Raw genomic sequence first — 22,624 nt, 5'->3', positions numbered from 1 at the left:
CTAACAGCTAGTAAACCCCATTTTATACCAGACAGCCAACTGCAATCACTACATTTTAAATATACTTCAAAAGCCAAAAGAAGTGGAGAGTCAGCTTAAGTCTCCCTGGGAAAACCCTGGTGCTGCTGACAGCGTTAATGTCTTCAAGAAGAGATCTTGCAAACCTTTCTCTGTTTCTACTTAGATTTTTTTTTTTTTTAATTTTCCCTTTTTCTCCCCAAAGCCCCCCTGGTACATAGTTGTGTATTTTCAGTTGTGGGTCCTTCTAGTTGTGGCATGTGGGATGCCGCCTCAGTGTGGCCTGATGAGCGGTGCCATGTCCACACCCAGGATTCGAACGAGTGAACCCTGGCCCCGCAGCGGAGAATGAGAACTTAACCACTTGGCCATGGGGCCAGCCCCTCTCTGTTTCTACTTAGGAGGGGAGTTGTTTCTCCTTCAACCTCCCTGCAAACTGTGGATATTTAAACTGTCTACTGTTATGCCTACTGAATCCCTATTTAACCTCTAAGGTGTGACTCCTTCCCAAAGATGAGCCCTGGTCAGTCCCACCATTCTCTAAGTCCTCCTAGCCCTTCCTGCTGACTCACCTGTAGTTCTCGACGACAGTGCATCCTGTGATGTGGATACATCCTTATCTCCAGAGCAACAATACAAATTGCATGAAGACCATATCCCATCTTGTTCATCCTCGCATTGTCAGAGTTTAGAAAAGCACTTGGCATTTGTGAGGTGCTTGAGTTAAATGACGGGCCTGGGAGCTCTTTTCAATTGTTTTAAATTCTTTTACCTGACGGAGTGAGGGGCTTACTCTGCATAGCTCCAGAATCAGAATAGAGTCCTGCCAGTAGAAGCCTGCAGAGGCCATGTTGGAATGAACAAAAGAAATAGCTGTCAATAGACAGAAATCACCAATAACTGGAAAGGAGGCTGATGCTGGATGTATTTAAGCAGAAAATGAATAATAACTTGGGGGCAATGGTATACAGGGAAAAGCAAAACTCAGATTGGTTTGTACTACATGGACTTTATTTTGTCTCATTTTGGCGTATTTTTCACACATGTAGCAAGCATGCAGTCATTAGTTTTTTGTTTTATTTTTAAATAAATGAACAACGAACCTGCTTTAAGTGTGACAGGGAAAGGCATAAGGAGACCGTGATCTTCGATAATACCAGTTTCCATTGTTGATTCTTTCTACTTCACATTCTACTTCTCTGGTCCGCTGTCCAGGTTCAAACCAAGCACAATGTGTGTGTTCTTGGCTCATGTTCCTGGATCCTTGTGATCCAAATCCTTAGCTTGGATCCAGCTCTTCAGGTTACCAGACTGGGCTCACGTCTCCTTGTTATGTTTTGAACATCTAGGTCTTCAGCATCTGCTTCTTTCCTCTTCTCTCCCACCTTTTCTGATTTGACAACACAACCATCTGCCACTCTCCTCTCTTTTTCTTCCACATCACTCCAATCCCCAGCCCAAAACCACTTCTCCCCTGCAGCCCAAGACTCAGCATGCTACAGTCAAACGTTTTTGGCAGAGAACACTGTGAAAAAAGCTTTGGCTCAGTTCACTCAGATTGTGGGAAAGGGAGAGACTAGGGCATCAGTTACCGAACTGACTCAATTTTGGAAACTATGCAAGCAGCGGTAACAGAAACACACTCTCCATGGCTTTCCACTACCATAGTCATAATCATCATGTCTATTTTTCCAGCTTTTGGTCCAGCAACCATGGCAGGCAGAGGCAGGGGAGGTTGCTTTGATTTTTTTTTTTAAATTGTAAAAGAAATTATTCACTACAGGTGTTTGCATACACCTGTCAAAAGGTTCCACTCAGACACTCAAAGCTTCGCCATCTGAACTCAGAATGCAGAACAAGCCATGTCGAGGACAGAAATCAGTACTGTATAACAATGCCCAGATCATGGGTCAGACAGGTGGGACGGCGAGATGACAGCAGTGCGAGTGGCCCCTCATCACCCTGTGTTTGCAGGGTCACCCATAAATGTAATTAAGGGGCTGTGCTGGTGTGCCTCTGGTCTCAAGGTTAATTAACCACAGGAAAATGACACCTTCAGGTGTCCTGTATCATAACAGCATTGGCAGAAAGAAGCATGATTTTAAATTGACAGCACTGACACCACCAGACAGCAGAGTTGAAACCAGCAGAGGTGAAAACAAAGACTGACATAGGTTGCTGCACTGCTGACAAGATGGAAAAAGGACACATTCTTCCTGCCTTGGGTAGAAATAACACTGAAACCAAGACAAACTCAGCCATGATGCTCACTGCTGAGTGTGAGCACCATCCATGATGAAGTGCATGTGGAAAGCTTTATCATCTGTGCCCTGTGCCCCCTCCGTTCCATCCCACTAAAGCCTGGCATTCCCAAACCCTGCACCCCCGATGCCAACACACACACCACTCACACACACACAACACACACACAAACACACACTTACACACTCCCTCCCTCCTTCCTAAGATTCTCCAACTCTTTCCCAGAGAAGTCCAGCCTAGAGGGGTGTATAAAGCCCCCGACTCTCCCTGAATGCTGAGACCTTCCAGCAGGCCCCCACCTTCTCGAAGCCCCTCGCCTTCTGGTAGCCCCTTACCTTCTTGGAGGTTTATTTTCTTCCCACTTAACGGACCTTTTTATTCTGTATCTTTTCTTTTCCAGTTTTCAAGCTATGTCCAGACTGGTCTGCACGGGGATCTGGCATCTCCACATGACCTGAAAGAGAGAAACTTAGTGAGAAAGAGTGGTTGGCCCTCAACATCAAAGATCCTTGGGTTTCTCACCAGGTGTTTTGGCCTGCCTATGGAACTGGGCCTCTGCTACCTGGTCAGATGTGTGTCTGGGGGCAGGAGGAGTATTTTTTCCCTCTGGTGAGTGGCACCCAACCAACCAGCATGGCCCCCGGCTCAGGTCTCTATGAGCACTGAATGCAGTGCGCTCAGCTCTCTCTTCAACCAAATCCCCTCTGCTATCAATTTGTAAACAACTCAGCTCTGCCTGCATAATATGTGAGCAGGCGATGCCAGCCCCACACTGTGCCCTTCCCTGCTCCCAGCCAAGTGCACCTGCTGCCCAGGGCTCTGGCTGCTGCTGCTGCTACTGCTGTTATTATGCTCTGCCATCGCCTGCCCTGCTGCTTGCTGGGCTGGAGGCACATCTTCGGTGTGGGGAGGAATGTTTATTAGTTTTAATTGGTGGACACGGCTGGACAGTGACATTTGAGGAGTATTGTGTGTCATTCACCCTGCACCAGGTGCTGGCTGCGACGGCAGATGTAGGTGGATCAGCTCAGAATACACCCTACAGATTACTGCCTTTCCAGAAAAATGCAGCTGCTCTGCCTCTCCCCTACCTATGGGAATGCAAACTCTCCCCTTTCTTTTTACCACCTCTAGTGTTTTCCTAAGTGAAAAGGTTTTCTTTATTCTGAAATACAATGGTCTCATTCAAAAAAGAAAAAAAACAAATGCCCATCCTCTCTCCAAAAGCCATAAATATATAGCCTATGAATACAAGTACTTTTCTTTGTGTGTCACCCAAACATTTCCCTGAATTTACTGTTAATATTCTATATGTTGCAAGAATTCATATATTTCCCAGGTAATATCCTGAATATCAACTTAGCAAATCTTTTTATACACAAGTAAAATGTTTTATATCAGATTCTACTCCTACTCAACCCTATAACTAAACTATTGCTACTAAAATGCCTCAAAGCTGTATGCTTTTCAATCCAACAGATTTAGTTTTTATATGTTTAGCTACTCTTCCACATTATGTGGCCTCACTGCTCCATTTCCAAGAGGGGTCAAGCAATAATACCCAGGCCGAGTCATAGGGAAGCCCCAGCGGTCCTCCAGCAGCAGTGGCTATGTGAGTTGCCAAGTGTCTCCCTTTGATGCACTAGTTCTGGACAATGGTACAAAATCACACACACACAGAGCCTAACCTCGGCAAACAGTCCTTTTCTAAGGATTCCTTCCTCTACTTCAGCCCATCAGCAAAGTCTTGCCTTCACCAAACCCTCAGAAGCCAAGAACTTGGCTTGGCGTTGTTGCTTTATGCTTTAATAATGGTGGTGTTTGTCACATATAGCTTCTGCTTGTTTATACATTTATACCAGCCTCAGCTGCTGCGGGAAGGATCTGAGAGCATACTTCGTGGCTTCCGAAGCGCAGAGGCAGGAACTGTAAAACACTTCTGCCACCTAGTGGCGCAGCAAAAGTTGCACTGTCTGGAAAATCTAAGTATGTCTACAGGGCCGCGAATATCAACTTGTTAAACTTTGGCTTCAGTTTAAAAGGAGACAATTAAAATATATACCCCATGTCCTCAAGTGAAGTAATTAAAAGTGAACTAAAAGTAATGTTTTAATGATGCCGGATCTTTAAACAGTAAATGGCTAAATAAAATGTCCTATGCTGGTAACTATAGCGTTCCCAGTTGTTGATTTATAAAAGAAAGTGACCCAAGCAAATAAAATCATTACATGGAATATCTTCTCCAGATTTTCAGCGATTTTTTCTGTTTTTTTCTTTTTTGGGTTTTTTTTTAACCATCTTTTGTTTAGCTATATGCTTTTATAAGTGGAAAGGAGATTTTCATTAGCCTTGAAAAACATACAGCTCATGTCATAGCGTAGAGTATATACAGCCATAGAAGGTACCACTCATCTTAAAACACTGGAAAAGAGGGAGAATTCAGGATCTATGTCACTCACGCACTATCATACTGTAATTATTGAATCCTATCTTCACATGGTTTTAAACAACACATAATACATAAATACTGTGAAACAAACCAATTATTAAGTCATTTCCAAATCACTACTGAGTGGGTCTCTGCCCTGTTTTCATACAAGTAAGTGTGATGTGTAATGGACTCGTTCTATACATAATGGGGAGTTCATTCCTCTTCAAAAGACAACAGAGGAAGAATGAGTACTCTGAGAGGATCTTAGGAAAATAGTCTAAACAGCAGATGGTATGGCTCCTTATGGATGCTCAGCGTTCAACAGTGAGAGATTTAGATAATGCTAAAGGTGTAGAAATTGCAGAATCAAGTATTTCTCCCCTCTAAAAATGTAAAATAAGAAAACAAAACTTATGCATAATTTATGGATGCCCCAGGATAATCTTAAATTATGCAATCCACATATCCGTGAAAAGTTGCTTAATGTATTCCTTAGTTACTTCATGACACTGAATGCCCTCCGCCCCCTTCACCCCCCCCCCCCCCCCCGGGCAATACACATATGCACGTTATTTCTTAGACAAGTCAGTTAGAGACGCATGTCTGTATCCACCAAAGACTAACACTCATTTCTAAAGCAAATATACCAGTGAGCAGGGAAGCACAAAGGCATTTTGCTAAAGAAACGCTTCTTTTATCAACTCAGTGGTCTTCCCTTCTTAAAAAGCTTCTCGAACGTGCATAATGGGATTAAAGGCTCTCTCAATAAAGTTCATTACCTTAATGGTCCTTCCCATCTTCCTGTGAAATTAACTGTATCTCCTATATGTACCTCTACTTAAGGTAGCAATTTAATGGCAATAACATCCATATCTAAGAGGGTTATTTTTCCCTTGGATCTTAACACTTAGAGATCTCTTCGTGTTGTTCAGAATAAAAACCAGAAACACCGTTTTCCTCCCGTTTTAGGGAAACGATGGAGAAAATGACAAAGGAGAAAAATAAAAGATTTTCAAAGCAATAATCCTAGAAAATAGTAATGTCACAAATAAATACTTTAAAATGAGTGTTCAAAAACAAAAAAGAAAAAAAGAGTCTTCACTGGGGGAGTAAGATGAACAAACTATGGATATATTTCATTTGCATAAAATAATCTCTAAAATATTTATTTAGTCTTTCATCTTATACTGTTCTCATCTCCTCCTTTCTGCCATCCCTCCTCCAGCCATATACAATCTTGCCCTGTCTCTTTATTTTGGCAAATCATGCTCACTTCCTCTATTTTCATACACATTCAAGGTAGGTATTCTTAAGCTGAGTTAGAGAGGGGCTGTGTCATAATGTTAATTTTTGGGCAGAGCTCTGATTTTTTTTCACTTTTTCTACTGCCTCACACTTGACTCAGGAGCCTCTACCCAGCGCTAAGTCCCAATTTGCCTAAACTAATCATTATTGTCTTATATTAATTAGTTAAGAGTGGGCATGTGACCCAGGTCTTCCCAATATCATGGCAGGCGTGCTGAGGAAGGGGAGTAGGCTGTCCTACAATGACAACACTGGGAACAGAGACTTCCTTTGAACCTCTGGATGTGGCTCTTTTTTAAAGTATCTCTTGAAACTGTCACATCCATCTTATATTTCTGAAGGAAAGCAGCCTTTAGGACGATTGAAGAGGATGAATGGAATTTGAGTCTGTGACCTTTAAATAAAAATTAGTGTACTTTGTCCGAATGGATCCTAACCTATGCCTTTGCCCAATAACGTGCAGCTGAAAGGACTACAGAGGGCTCCAGAATATATTACCTTTCAATACTGGCTAATTCTAAAACCTTTACTTTTTCTACTTTACTACTCAAAATTATTCTAACTATCCTAATTATCCATTCTTTCCTCTTTCACATACAGTTATCTATTGAATCCTATAGATTTTACTTTCTAAATATCTCTTGAATCCATCTTTTCTAATCTAGTCTACATTCACTATTTTAGTTCACACCCTCATAGTTTTTCTCTTGTAGTCTTGCTACAGCCTCATAACTCCTCTATTTCAAATAAATCCTTCACTGAGCCCCTAATAGGACCCTGTAGATTTCAAATACAATAGGTCCCTTTCCATGCTTAAATGCATCCCCAAATGTCCCTCCTCATTCAAGTTCAAAGCAAAACCCTTTGTGTGATCAAAAGGCACTTCTTCTTGACCCATCCTTGAAAAATCGCTTTTCTCATCTTTCTCGTCTTTATCCTCTATCGTCCAGCCATACAGAAATCATTATACATCTCAAATTTGGTTATTGCCCACCTATGGGCCTTTGCACTTTGGTTCCTTCTGCCTGTGATGCCCTCCTGCATCAATCAACCCCAACCCTGGTTTACTCCAGCTGGTTGCTTTGTAATCAAGTATCTTGAGAAGCCACCTCTCTCATCCTAACTTGTGCTTTGGTTTTGTGTCCTTCCTCCTCTCCCCATTTCACCTATACTTGCCTCTTATAGAGTGCCAAGCACACTACTCTGTCATTTTTGGTTTGTGAATTTGCTCCACTAGCATATGAGCTCTTCCAGGATATGGAACATAACTTGACCAACACTTCAAACCACATCTGGCATAGAAAAGCTCTCAATAAATGATTTTTGATAAATGACACTATCTAATAGCCTTCCAACTTAAAAAATGCTAATTCTAAAAGGCACAGAGCTAGTTAGTGGTACAAAGGCAAGTAGAACTGAGAGCTCTTGATTCCCAGTCCTGTTATCTTTCTATTACAATATACTGTTTCAGATTTAGTTTACTCTGGACCCTAGTGGTTAAAACTCAGAACTGTCATTTAAGACAAATGGCTTCTTCCAAGGGCTTTACCAGGGCCTTATAGATAGAAGTGCCTGAAGCAGCTCTTTTAACCTTCCTATCATCCTCTCTCTTATTTACAAAACAGGGGCAACAGTATTGCTCATCTCTTTTTGCTAAGGAATGATTAATGTAGGGGCTAGTAAAACCAATATCCATGGAAATGATTAAAGGCAAGTCTAGGACTCAGAAAAGAATATTCTCATGCTCTTGTTTTGGTTTGTTAATATCCTTCTGTGTATTTATTGAATACAAGAAATTCAACTACAGCTCAACTCAGAGTATAGTTCCCTGTTGTATCTGAGAAAGTAATATGAAACAAAAGAACCACAATGCCTCATCTATACATACCTTTCTGTGTTACAAAATGGAGTTCAACATCTTTATATTTCACTGTGTTTATGTATCAGGCAATAAGCCCTTGACCTTGTAACATATTATATTTCAAAGCATTCATTCAATTCTATATTTATACCCTGAAATGCTGTGCATTTTGATTCTACTCAGTATATGGCAGTATAAATACAATGACTCTATGGGGAAAAAATCATAATAGTTGGAATAAAGTGAAATCTGAGTTGCCCTTCAATTTTGAATAGTTTAAGAATGATCAGAGCTATGTTGCTACATAGATAAAAACAGTATCCTCTAGACAGTCTCATTTCTCATCTTCCTCAAATGTTACCTTATCAGGGAGGCCTTTCTCAACCACACTATTTAAATTGGTCGTCCCTCATCCCTTCTCTCCCTCCCTATTTTCCTCCCTGGCTTTAGCTTCTTCCCTGCTGCTTTATCATGCCCGTATCACAACTAGATGATACACCATTTATTTTACTTGTTTATTGACTTAGTGCCTGTCTCTTTCCACCAGAGTGTAAGTCTCATGAGGACAGAGGCAGGTTTTTTTCCTGCCGCATTAACCAGTGCCTAGAGTAGCATCTAGCAAGTGGGAGGTGCCCAGTGAAAAATGAGCTGAAATCATGAGTATCTTATGCTGCACAGATCATTTCAATTTGGAGATTCTCTCAAAAAAAGGGCCTTTTTATCCTGAGACCTCTGACCTGTTTTCTTTTCTTGACTTTTTTTTTAACATATCACAGTTGAAACATGTTTAGTGCCTGCAGAGGTCATTTTCTAAATGGTTTTAGTATTTTCAGTAATTTTCATTAAATGCTGCTGCAGCTTCACTAAGTGATAAGCATTTCTGTGATGACATCCGAATATCACTGCATTATTCAGACATCTTCTCAAGTGTGTCCTTTGGAACCTACAGTCTTGATGCAGCATCTCATGCATGGAGATATACAGTTGATAAAAGGCTAAAAGAAAATTAATGGTTCCACGTTTTATCTCACTGCTTTTTAAAAAAATTTACTTGTACTCTGAGATACAAAACATGATGATGTAAGTAAAAAGAACAGAATGTTCTCATGGCTCACAAAGTGCCTTCCCAGCCCCATCCTAACACTGGATGTTACTGGCAGCCCGGGTACCGCTATAGGAAGATAACAGAGGAAAGTCTGTTTCTAAGACAACAGCATTTTCTTTTATGTCTTATGCTGTAATAATAGTTCCTATTACTTTGAAGATCGCCTGGACTTTTGCCAGGAAAAAACGGTATAAATTAACCAAACAATTAAGTATCCCTTCAAAAGACCAAAATAAACAAATAAAACTAACTCTATTTTATTGATTGAAAGAAAGTACCATAATAACTTAATAGCAATTTATATTGAGCTACTATGACAAAGAGGCAAAATTCAAATATTTAAAAAGAGACTACATTTTAATTAAAGAAGTAGCTATTGATGGGAACACACCTACTAATTCTGAAAGATTACTTTCCTGACAATATCAGAAAATAATGGCCTATCATACATGAATTTTGGACCTTATTTTACCACCCTTCGCAATATCCTATGAGCTTACTCATCCTGACCATGCCCAAATTTTCTCTATAAAATGGAGAGAATAATAGTGATATATTTAAATAAAATAAAAGAATTCACAGATTGAAAAGAGCTATGAATCTTCTGTGTAAAAATTAGTTCAGGAAAACACACAACAAATTAACACCATAAGTAATTCACTACATATTCCAAAAATATTCCATGTAGACTTGAGTGCTGAGTTCTCTTATTCTACATAAATGTTAAGACCTTCATTCTATTAATGATTATATTTCAGTCTTATGAATGTTATTACCAGAACACGTGTTGTTGAAAATTATTTCCAGTATTTTCTTCTTATAAGATATCAAAAGAAGAAAAAAAGGAAAGAATATTATTAATATATATTTAGGTTGAAGGATTTTTTTAATGAAAAAATTACCTTTTTGCATATTTTAAAATTAAGCTTTGTACAGTATATTTACATAACAAATTAAAACAGATTTCTTACTCCCCCCCCCCCACCATTTTTTCCTCTTAAAAACATGCTCAAGACAATTCAGTAAAGTTTCTTTCTTTTCTCGAGGTTACTTGTAAGTTCAAGTCAAGAAAAGGTACAAATGAGGGCAGAAAATAGTTGTGATAAATTTAAAGAATAATTAATAAGTATCTGCTATGAATAAAGAAAAAACTACAACGATAAGACAATGATAATACAAGCCAGATTATCATAAATGCCAAAAGACAGGAACAAACAATATCCTAAACACCTTGAAAATGTGAATGAAAGATGCCTTGACAGTGAACGTTAGCTCTCATTCTAGTCTGAATTACAACTCAGGCAGAAGGCTATTATAAACGTTAAGTAAAAAGAAAACAAAAGATCAGATCAGAGCATTATATTATTTTCAATTCATTCTAGTAAGACCAAAAAACACATGAATGAACCAAATAGTCCTTTATTCTTGGAATAAAACCAAGATTTCTTCCTTCATTCCCTTTTGTTTACTTCCAGGGCCTAACTAAACCTTCTTAAACTCTCATCGCCCTCCTGACAGGTAGGTGTTTCACATCGCCTTTTGTTCATGTGCCTTCAGACGGTTTTCAACATGTGATTGCTCTCATAGCCAAGCCAATTTAAATTATTTTGGGAATAAGATTTAATTAAACACTACATCAAATGCCGTATTAAAATCAATACTTATTACATTCACTATACAGCCTTTATTCACTAATGTTGTAGTTCTGTCAAGATCTAGAAACAAATAGATGCTTTATATAGGATACCTATGAGTTATGCTTGGCTGTCTTTTGAGACATTGCACATATATTTTTCTTTAAATTTGTTATTTTACTTCACGAAGGAGGAAGTTAGACACATTTGAGTAAAATATTCAAACTGAATCTGCTTGCCTACTTTCAAAAGTGAATGACACATTTTATCTATAATGTTTTATATTTTTCAGGTTCTGTGACTTCTGAAGAGTCAATCATTCTTTATTTGATAATGTGTTCATTCCCTTAAACAATTTCTATCCATTATGTTGTCAGTTTTTCACGATTAAAATACATTTTATAATTGAATTACTTTGGTTTAAATTAATCTACTGTGTATGTCCAATTATCTAGTTATTGGAAAATTTTTTATAGTTGAATGTTAAAATGTTGTGGCTAAATTGAAAAATCTGCTTGCAAATACACAAACAAATACTACTTTCAATATTCTGAATAATTTATAAGGATGGCATCAGTGAACTTATATAACACTAAACGTCAAGGCAGATTCACTAAACAGACAACCCTAAAACCAAACACTTTGTGTTGAGCCATGGGCAAAAGGGAAGCATGGAAAAAATGTGGCCTCTGGTTACTCTGGCCATGCCAACCCTGGCTCCCCTAGCTGAAAAGATCAGGAAGGGTAATTCAACAGCAAGTATTAAAATGATCAACAACCACAAATTGCTGCTTGATTATTTTTCAGGCTAAAATCATTGGTAATTTCTACATATCTCTAGTTTGCTTTTAAAGCACAAACTCTGAGCTCTAATCTGCCTACTGCATCTCAATGTCAAGAATATCACTAGGATGAAATTACAGAGACATAAATTACTCATAGATCCAAAAATACTTAGGCATTTAGAATGTTTGAGCAGAGAGAACACCTATAGAATGTACGCTTTAACTTTCTCTTTTTGTAGATGGGAAGAAGGGTTCCACTGATGTTAGATGACTTTCTCAGAGTAGCACAACCAGTTAGAAGCAGGACTAGAACACAATTTCTACTGATTTCCAGTCTGGGACACCATCCATACCACCATGCGGTTTCCTCATTCTTCAATAAGAGGACAGCAGCGTTGTGAAGTTTACAGAATTCAAAATCCCTGTGAAAGATTGTTATAATATCTAGAGTTCTTCACAATTTTAGAATTCCCAGGAGTACTGAGGTATGGAGACATTATATTGATTTGTTCAAATTCATTGCTACATTTTATATTAAAAATAAATATTTTGGCATTATATTTAATTTTAAAAAGAGAAAGATCTGGAATAAATCAACAGAAGCAACTCTCTCTCCTTACAAAATCTCATTCCTTCACGTTTTCTATCCCCATCCAGATGATGAGGATTGAAAACTCTGGATCTCCAATCCAAATCTCTCTTCTGTAGTGCAGACCGCAATAATGGTCCGACCGCTTAAGGACTGTGAGTACCTCCCACTCAAAACGTCAGAAGCAGAACTCATCTTGTTTCTCCCACACCTCACAAGAAAACGAAATGAATAAAAATTGAGCAATGTTTCTCTCCCTATTCTCTGTTACCAGAGGCTCTAACCAGCATCCATCCATCCGTGGAGCAGCCCAAAACCTAAGCCCGTTAAGCAGCTCTTCCAGCTATTTCACTCCTACCGAATTAGTCACCAAAGCTTGTCTGTTTACCTCCTAAATCTCTCTCACCTCCTCAAAATCTCTGTCTGGACTCGCAGCCTTTCTCCATCCTCCTATGCCCAGAGCAATCCTACCTCAGAAGCTCACATTGTTCTCCCGGATTAACAGAACGGCAGCTGAACTGCTACAGTGTTGTTTTCTCTCTAAAACATAAATTTAAACCTGCATTTCTTCCCACAGTCCACATTCTTTACTATGGCATACAAGGACTGTCATGAGCTGACGCTGGGTTACCTCCACAACCTCAGCCTTTCTGTTCATGCCTCACTATTAAACCTTCCCCTGAATTTAACTTTTCGCAGTTCTCAGAAAGTGATGTGTTCTCTTCCATGTTCCGACATTTACAGAGTATCTCCCTCTGGGGGGAATAATTTCCCTTTCTCTAGGACTCGCCAACTGACCCCACCCCTTTTAACATTATCTTTTCCAGGAAGCCTTCTCTGACTGCCACAGACGTATTGGATGCTGCTCATAAGTGTTACCATACAAAATTAAACACATCTCAATTAGTACTTAGCACACAGTATGGTGATTTTTCCATTTTGAAGTTAATTTTCATTTCTTTTAAATTTGCTGGGGCCCTACAGCCACCAATTCAATATAACAAGGGAGCTGGATTAGATGACCTGCAAAACACCTTCTAAATGTAAATATTTTATGCTTCTTACAGCATAGTAAGTACCAATTTCAAGGAAGAAGGGGATTTCTTAAGCACTTATTATGTATAAATTATTTAACATTCATTATCATTTAATTTGATATTAATGAGCATACCTTGTGTGAAAGCAACAGAAACTTAGTTTAAATCATATTAAATAGAAAATAATAAATTTATTACCTCAAAACTCAAAAAGACAAATCCAGAAACAGGAATTGGCTCCAGGTACAACCGAATCCAGGGCTCAAACAATATCTTCAGCACTTGGTCTCTTCTTCATTTTCGTCTCTAAATTCCTCAGACTTCGTCTGTCTCCCATACAGGCCCTCTTAGAACCAGTGGCCCTGAACACCTAGAGTTTTTCACTATCCTTCATCTAATAATTCCAGGAGAAAGGAGTTTTTCTTTCCCAATAATTGTAACAAAATTCCCATGATTGGATCTTACTGGATCTTCTTGGGCCAGGTGAAAAATTGCTGTGACTAGAGAGATTTGAAAGCAGGATTAACCAGGCCTAAGTACCCCGCACTAAGCTATGAGTAATGAAGTCAGGCCCCCCCATAGATGACAGTCTGAGATCAGGGTAGGGTTTGTTCCCACCAGATAATCTCTGATTCGAAGAGAGATTGAAGCTGGCCAGGCAAAAACAGCACGTAGTCTATGACAAATCCCAACAATGTGTGAGACTGGTGTTATTAACCCCACAGATTTTCCCCTTAGGCTAGGGGTCAGTAAACTTTTTCTGTAAAGGACCAGAGACTAAATATTTTATACGAGTAATATTTTATATGAGTAAATATTTTGTGAGTCACGAATGCTCTCCGTCACATATTCTACTTTTATTTTTTACAACCTCTCGAGAATGTGAAAAACTTTTTTTTTTTTTGAGGAAGATCAGCCTTGAGCTAACTACTGCCAATCCTCCTCTTTTTGCTGAGGAATACTGGCCCTGAGCTAACATCCATGCCCATCTTCCTCTACTTTATACGTGGGATGCCTTCCACAGCATGGTGTGCCAAGCGGTAGCTTGTCCGCACCCAGGATTTAAACCGGTGAACGCTGGGCCGCCAAAGCGGAACGTGCACACTTAACTGCTGTGCCACCGGGCCAGCCCCGTGAAAAACTTTCTTAGTTTGGGGGCTGCACAAAAACAGTCTGTGGGCTGAATTTGATTCACAGGTCATAGTTTGCTGATGCCTGCTCTAGACGGTAAGTTAGGGTAGAAGTTATATCTCTTTGGCATTAATATTCCCAGAGCCAGCACATAGTGAGTGCTCAGTAAACTTTTGTATGCTGACTAAATGCAGACTTGGATCAATTAAATTGAGAATTGGAATGAGAAAATGAATTTCAAGCTCATTTCACATACAGCATTAGAACAACCAGAGATGGAAATGCTTTCTTAGAAACTTGATAAAATTCATCTGACCTCAGCCTCTTGGGAAAACAGAGTTGGAGGAGAAGGGAAGGATAAGGAAAGAAGAGAGAGAAGAGTTGTGATATTAAAGAATAATTCCTCATTCAGCTATTAAAGACCACATAGAGAATGCAGTGGACTTTTCTGTTGGGACTGCTGATGGAAAAAGATAAAGGATCTGGGAAGACACACCCTCCTGAAGCATCATCCAGACGACAGCCATCACCTGCCTAAAGGACAAGTTCATTGAGAGAAATTATTCAGAGACAGGTGGGACTGCCTTGAGTTGTATTTTTAAACCCAGATCCAATCTAGCTTATGTTTCCCAGCTCCTGAAGGATAAAGCTCTCGGCTCCCTACGGCCACACTTGCTAAGATGTATAGCAGTAGTAACAATCAGGGAAAATGGAATTTTTGTGACAGCTAGAATGAAATAGCATAGGAAGAGAAATTACTACTTTTTACTAGGGAATTTTCTTTTAAATTATGCTATATAGTATTCTTTGTAGCATTTTCTTTCTCTAATGAACATGTCTCAATTTGATATATGTCACTCTACCACCTCAATCATTCCATGTCATTTTTTCTAGCACTGTGATTCCAACCTCACCTAAAATCCCAATCCTTTGATTCCAACATCTTTTTCATATTAGTTATCTCCCTTGAAGTCCTCTTCTTTCTCTTCACATAGTTTAAAATATACAATCATGGGAGTGAAGTTTAATATAGACGATCATGAGAGTGAAGTTTAAAATATACAATCATGGGAGTGATTAAATACAACCTCAGCTCCTTAGTGGCTGAATGGTGGCCCCCAAAAGGACATGTCCGTGTCCTAATTCCAAGAATCTGTGAATGTTACCTTATTTAGAAAAAAGAGTCTTTGCAGATGTAATTATATCAGAGATCTTGAGATGAGGACATCATCCTGGATTACCCAGGTGGACCCTAAATCCAATGGCAAGTATCCTTAGGAAAAACACACAGAAGGCACCCAGAGAAGCTGATATGAAGAGAGGCTGCAATTTGAGTGATGTGGCCACAAGCCAGAGAGAAGAGGAGGAGGAAATGTGACCACAGGGGCAGAGGCTAAATTGCTGTGGCCACAAGTCAAGAAATGCCAACAACAACCAGAAGCTGAAAGAGACAAAGAACAGATTTCCCCCCAGAGTCTTTAGAGAGAGTTCAGCTCTGCTGACATCTTGATTTCAGACTTCTGACATCTAGAGCTATGAGAAAACAAATTTATGTTGTTTTAAGCCACTCAGTCTGTGGTGATTTGTTACAGCAGCCAAAGGAAATTAGCTCCCTCCTTTCTTAGTGTACTCTGGGTCATTTCAAACGTCCACTTCCTGTGGACCTTATCCCATGCACTTAACACAGTTGGAGAAAACCTGCAATTGTTGCCATTTTAAATCCATGACCACAGACTTTCCTGGTCCATCCATTCTTTCTTGCTGTCTTTAGGAATGATTGCTTATCGTCACTCTTGTCTGATAATCTTACTTTCTCTTCCACTGAAAATAAATAGAAGCAGTCCAAGAGTTTTATAGACTCCTACCATTCAGTAGGTAGCCATTTACCCCAGCTATGTAGATTAAGTATTCGTACTCCTCTCTAAATATCTAAAGACAGTCCTACACCAAGAGCAGATCCATCCCTTCTTGCTTATCAAAGCCCAAGGCTCCAAAGAGTCCCCTGTCTCTTCTATGTCAAGTTTCCTCTCTACTGAATTGCCTTCAGTGCACAAAAATGTTCCCCTTATACCATCTACTATCTTATTTCTTTACTCCCTTATGCAGCAAAACTCCACTAAGTTGTCTGAACTGATTCCCTCCAATTCCTCTCCCTCTCATTCTGTGTTAAGCCCACTCTATCAAGCTTTTGCCCCCACTACACTACTCTTATCAGTACTCTTATCAAGGTGAGTCACGACCTGGATATTGCTAAATTTGATGACCAATTTCTATTTCCTTCATTTGACTGGCCAGTAGCACTCAACACAGTCATCATTCCTTTCTCCTTGATATACTTTCTTTATTTGGGTTTCAGAACCCCATAGTTTATTTTTATGCCTACCTCACTGACCGTTCTCTCCTTTTCTTTGCTTTTCTCTTCTTTTTCCCACTTCTTAATGTATCCGAGCGATCATTACTTACACTCAAGTTTTTTTGTGATCTCATGAATTTAAATACCATCTATTAGCAGCGAACTCCTAAGTTTATGTCCTCAGTCAAGACTCATCTCTCAAATTCCAGACCTCTATATCCAACTGTTTCCTTGACATATCCACTCATTTGCACTTGGAAAGTAGACATCTCAAATTTAACCCATCCAAAACAAAATCCCTGATTTCCCTCCCACAACATTCTCTTTCCATAGTCTATCCATTAATTACTCAAAGCAAAAACCTTTGGCAAGGTATTGCAGACCTAAATTTTTCTTACATTCCCCCACCCTAAGCATCTGGAAATCTTGTTGGTTCTATTTTCAAAATATATTGAGAATAAAACCATTACTTTCCACCTTCACTGTAAGCACCTGGTCCAATCCACCATTATCTCTCATCTGATCTCCTAACTGTTCTCTCTATTTTCATCCTTTTTATCTTGTAATCTATTCTTAACAGAGTTGCTAGAATTTTCTTTTTGAAAATATACCTCCCATTATACCACTTCTCAAATAATATCTTCCCAATGGTCTCCCTATTTCATTCAGAAAGGAAATTTAAAAAATCAGACTAGCATAGATCCATTTATATCTCTCACCTTATCTTCTGTGATGTCCCCCTCACCCACATCTCTCCAGCTACATTGGCGCCCTTGCTGTTTACACAAAACACCTGACGCTCTCCTGACTTAAGGCATTTACACTGGCTGTTCCTTCAGACGAGGGTATCTGTTCCCGAGATCGCCGCAGGCATAACTCCTTCACCTCCTTTAAATCTCTACTCAAATGTCATCTTCTCAATGAGGCCTACACTGACCACCTATTTGAGAATTACCCTGTCCCCAACTACCATATTCCCTATTTGCCTTCCATGCTATATTTCCATAGCCCTTATCACTTTCTGCCATACTATACAATTGACTTAACTTTTTGGTTCATTGTTTAATTTCTTTTCCTCCACACTAAAATGACCTCCACAAGGCAGAGATTTTTGTCTAATTTTCCCACTGATAGATCTCAAATTCTTAGGATAGTACCTGGCATATCATAGGCACTCATCAAACTTCACTTGAATAAATAATGCATTCTAGTGGACTGAGAGTCAGGAAGCTTAATCACAAACATGCACTTTATCACAAACATGCAACAGGTCTTTGAGTAATTTCTTTCAATTCCAAAACCTCTCAGTCAAATTATTTGAATGACAGTAAATTGAACAGTCAGGGAAAAAAAATATATGATCCTATGGGGCTGGCCCCATGGCACAGTGGTTAGGTTCTCATGCTCCACCTTGGTGGCCTGGGGTTCGCAGGTTATACCCTGGGCATGGACCTACACACTGCTCATCAAGCCATGCTGTAGTGGCACCCCACATATAAAACAGATGTTAGCTCAGCGACAATCTTCCTCAAGCAAAAAGAGGAAGATTGGCAACAGATGTTAACTCAGGGCCAATCTTCCTCATACACACACAAAAAGATCCTAAAAGCTTATTATAGATGCCAATATTTCATAATTCTAAAATCTTATAAGTTACTAATTTTTGATAGCAAAGGATAAAAGAAACTGACATTTATTCAGCACTAACTTTGTACTAGATATTTTAATCCATCATCTTACTGACTGAAAATTCCATAAGGTATTCTCTTCCCATTTTACAAGTGAAGGACCTATGGGAAGGTTAAGACATCCAGCAAGCAGAGAACTGAGATTCTAGCACACATCTCTCTAACTACAAATGCACACAATGGTCAATCACTGAATTGTTTACTTAAAAACTATATTAGTGCTTTTGTTACTGTCCTGGACCTCTATGGTATTTTCTGCCTAGCCCTCTTCCCTTTTCTTGGTAACTTACAGCTCTCCATTTTCCACATGGCTCTAGAAGGAACTGGTACATTTAACACAAGACCTCACAATCTGGATACAAACAGTTTTGGAAGTGGACAGCTTATCTAAGCTCAGCCATTCACTGCGCTTCCTCTGAAATCACATGGAGTAGAGTAGTAGTCTCACAAGCTGTGAGGGAACTCACAGTTAGGTTGGTTTCCAGTTAGGTTTCCAAAAAGAGAATGGACCCCTCATGCAGACAGAGGCAAAGAAGAGCGAGGGAGGAAGAGAGAGGGGAAGAGAGAGGAAGAGAAAGATGGGGGGGTGGGTAGCTGATACCTAGTTCTTGGGTACTGACCATTCTAGTTTCAGACATACCAAGGTGGGACTGCCACCCTGACCCTCTGACACTGAGATTATTCAACTTTTTCTCGGATTCATAAAACAATAAATCCTCCCCTCAGATTGTTTTTTCTTACTGGCAATACTGTATCTTTTTCTTATTTGCAAATTCTGCATTTGTTAAGTATATACTTACAACCTAACCAGGCACCAGCACTACCTAAGATACTCTGAATTCCAAACCCGATCCCTACAAGGTACAATCAAGTTCATGTGGGCATGTCTTAAAAAGTGAAGCTGAGTTAATTAGACGAGCCTCAGAGCAAATAAGCGAAATAAGTGTTCCAGTCTTAGGAAATACCTCCAAGTAACAAGGATGAAAATCTGAAATAAAAATCAGTAGTACCAGAAGGTCCATGAGCCCTTGTTTTCTCCAGTTGCTTTAAGCCAAGGTTTTCAATTTCAAGAGAGTATAAGGGGTGAGGCAAGTAACGAAAATGGGTCTTCAGAGCTGGATGATTAAAAAAAAATTAACTTTGCAGAAAATAGAGGAGTTCCTCTTTATTTTTCTTACTGAGCTCCAGCCATTTGTTATTGTTTCTAGACACTTTCTTAGGAAATCCACAAATCTGAGTTTTTATGTGAAACCCTCATATTTATAAATATTGGTTCAAGGTTTTATAACACTGTGCAGTCCAAAGAGAACACATCTACAGGCCAAATTTAGGCCCTGACCTCCATTTCACAATTTATGCTATAAACTGTCATTGGTTATCCGGGACCAGTAATGACAAGGCAAAGTGTGAACTCACACAGAATCAGGCACATTTGCAGTGGCCTCCCAGGAAAGCCCTTGAGAAAGTTTTATTTTCTTTCATTTTGATATGATTGACTTCTTCAATTTCACATAGACTAAGTCGGATATTTTTTAAGTTGTGGGATCATGAATTACTCCCACATACTCGTATGTGTAAGAAAAATGCAGTGGTGTTTTAAATTTATTTACTATGTAATTGATCTGAACTTTCCTCACAGAAGCACATCCAACTGGATAGTATAGATAAAAAATAAAGTATTCCAATCTAATAACGCAAACTCTCTAGACAATTCATCTTTGGAGGGATTAATGTTGTCTTACAGATTACTTCTTCTTCCCCCAACTCTTTGCTGAGATGGTCTCTGAGTATATGGTGGAGGAGCTGAGATGAGGAGAACTTGGCTTCTTCCTGACATCCCTCACTAGCTCTTTGGTCATCTGCAGTGATGCCATTGTCCAGTGAGGTTAACTGGACACCCTGAGGGCATTCGATTCTGCAGCCTATGGTTGATGAAATAGTGATGTGTCCTTTTGGCTCAGGCAGTACTCTAAGGGAAGCAATCATCTCTTTGCTGACAAGGTCCCCTTTGGCTCTTTTGGGCTCTATGGACCCCTGAAGTCTAGCAATAACTCTCGCATGGTTCCTGGCCCAGGTGGGCCACAGCACAGCTCTTGACTTCAGGGCTTTTCCACTCAGCAATGACCCCCTCAACTCCCAAGGATGCTTATCAGCCAGCACGCTAGGCTTCCTTCCATGCCTTCCATTTGGATGCCTTTACCAATACAGGAGCTGAGGTGGACTTTTGGGTTCAAAGTCTACTCTGCTGCTCCCAGCTGCCTTCCCTCTTCTATCCTGAGGCAGCCCCCCAACAGGCTATGCAGGAACTTCTCCTCCCAGTGTCCCAACAGGAAAATGAGATCAAAACCCCTCTGGTCTACTTTTTCCCCTTGACCTCTCCAGATATCATAAAAGCTCCTTAACTCCAGCAAAGCAGAAGCCTTGAACAGGGCATAAACAAGCCCCCTTTCTCCCTCTCTCACTCTCCCTCGGCACCAGGATGAAATGGGACAGGCAGGTCTGGGCTGTTGTTAATTTCTCCTCCTTTAAGTATGGAAATTCTATGATTAAGAAATCCAGGCTTCTTGATAATGTTATAGAAGGAAATGAAAAGATTTTGAAAATACTTTTCCCTCTAGGTAAACTAGCTCCCAAGCCTATTACCTTACTGAGGACTTGAAAATTATATTTTGGGCATCAGAACTGAACATTGCTTTTCTCTTTGAATTCATGCCATAACATTCCTCACTCTTAGAGGCAGATGGATGTGTCAGGCTGAACATGGAGGAGGTCATGTACAAGAAAATAAGTAAAAAGCACAGTAAGAAATAACTCATTACAGGGGCCGGCCTGTGGAGCAGTAGTTGGGTTCGCTCACTCCACTTCGGTAAGGTAGGATCCCAGGCGCGGACCTAGCACTGCTTGTCAAGTTATGCTGTGATGGCATCCCACACAAAACAGAGGAAGATTGGCACAGATGTTAGCTCAGGGTCAATCTTCCTCACAAAAACAAAAGAAAAAAAGAAATTACTCATTACACTTTCATGAATAGTAAACTAGAGCAGAAATTTCAAGTATATTTAATTTGGATGTTCTACTAAACATAACAGACAGATTGGCACAGGTCCTTGGTTGTGTATTCCAGGCCTAAGCTTGAAACTTGACCAATATTCCAACACTTATGAGAGCTGGAGAAAAAAAATTCTTTCCACTGCGGCCAGTTTTAGGATGTTTCTCTTTCTTTATTTGTATAATCTTGCAACCTCCTCTTATGTTTAGTGAACAGTAACTAATATACCACTATTGATATAAATTTCTTGCTTCTCATATTTTTTCTTTCTCAACACTGCATCATTTTCTTTTTGCTCTTAAGAAAAAAATTTTCTTTTAATCTAAAAATTTTGATCATCATAGCATCAAAGGGGTTTTCCCATGGCAACATCAGTGTTATTCTCTCATTCACTGAATCATATTTATTTTAATGCATTTATTAAAATTTTAAAGTAAAATTACTGATAAAAGCAATTTTCATTTTTAATATATTGTTTTTTTTTGAACTTTGAAAGTTTACTTTTGATTGATTTTTAATGATGAAGTCATCTTTCTTCCATGTTAAATTGATTCTTGAGTACTCTATTTTTCTCTTAGCTGAGGCACCAGAGTTAACCTGAACATTTCTTTGATGTTTTAGTTTATTATTTCTCAAAATCTTTTGCAAACTATGCTCTTCATTTCATTGCAAACATGCTACATTTATGGACATGTATAATTTAAAATAAATAGTCTTTTCTAAAACTTCTCTTTGAAAGGTAATTAATGTCATTCAATTAAGAATAGACAGTAAGCTAGCAAACCAAACTTTAAATTATGAGTTTCACAATGTCTAAGTGACCTTGAACAACAAACAATAACTCTGGGCCATATTTTTCAAACAGCTGACAGAAAATAAGCACATTCTCACCCACTGAATTATATTTTAGGATGTATGAAAGGAATTAGGTGGATTATTCTTGTTTTTATTGTTTTGGGAATATGTCTGTATGAATTCTCAAAAGAAAGAAAACCCTGGTGTTGATTTTCAAGTGTCGCTGCTTTTTCACACATAAATGTCTATAAATCCATGGAAACATTGATTCCTGTGGATTCACACAGATCCCAACACACACCATTCCTGACACACATCAACTTCTTATAGAGAGTTAGAGTTCAGTAATATCCACTCTCCCGTGCCCACCTGCTCTGGGAGGAGGATACATCCCCATCTCACTGGTGGTGGACTTGGCCACGTGACGTGCACTGGCCAATGGAATACAGGTGAAAGTGAAAGTGAGATTGGTAATTTCAAGTGGAGTCTTTAAAGGTCACTGGAAATTTCTGCCAATCTCCTGCCCTCTCTGCTCTGCAATGACAACAGCATGCCCATATTAGAGCTGCTCCTCAAACTAG

At 39.3% G+C, this 22,624-nt stretch overlaps 1 long non-coding RNA gene across 2 annotated transcripts; it reads right to left on the bottom strand.

Annotated features, from left to right (window-relative positions):
- Nucleotides 1–1,081: 1,081 nt before the first annotated feature.
- On the bottom strand, nt 1,082–3,183 carry LOC139076464 (uncharacterized). Of its 2 annotated transcripts, none has more exons than XR_011528098.1 (3): nt 3,085–3,183; nt 2,616–2,734; nt 1,082–1,408 (listed from the first exon to the last, which is right to left on the bottom strand). It is a non-coding gene; the product is annotated as an uncharacterized lncRNA (long non-coding RNA). The 2 variants fall into 2 exon arrangements; XR_011528097.1 differs by lacking the exon at nt 3,085–3,183 and adding an exon at nt 2,843–3,082.
- Between the last annotated feature and the right edge of the window lie 19,441 nt (nt 3,184–22,624).

Source organism: Equus przewalskii, chromosome 16 (assembly GCF_037783145.1).
Source record: "Equus przewalskii isolate Varuska chromosome 16, EquPr2, whole genome shotgun sequence".
Taxonomy (NCBI): domain Eukaryota; kingdom Metazoa; phylum Chordata; class Mammalia; order Perissodactyla; family Equidae; genus Equus; species Equus przewalskii.
Note: the sequence above shows the minus strand (reverse complement) of the source record. Positions and strands in the feature narration are given on the sequence as shown.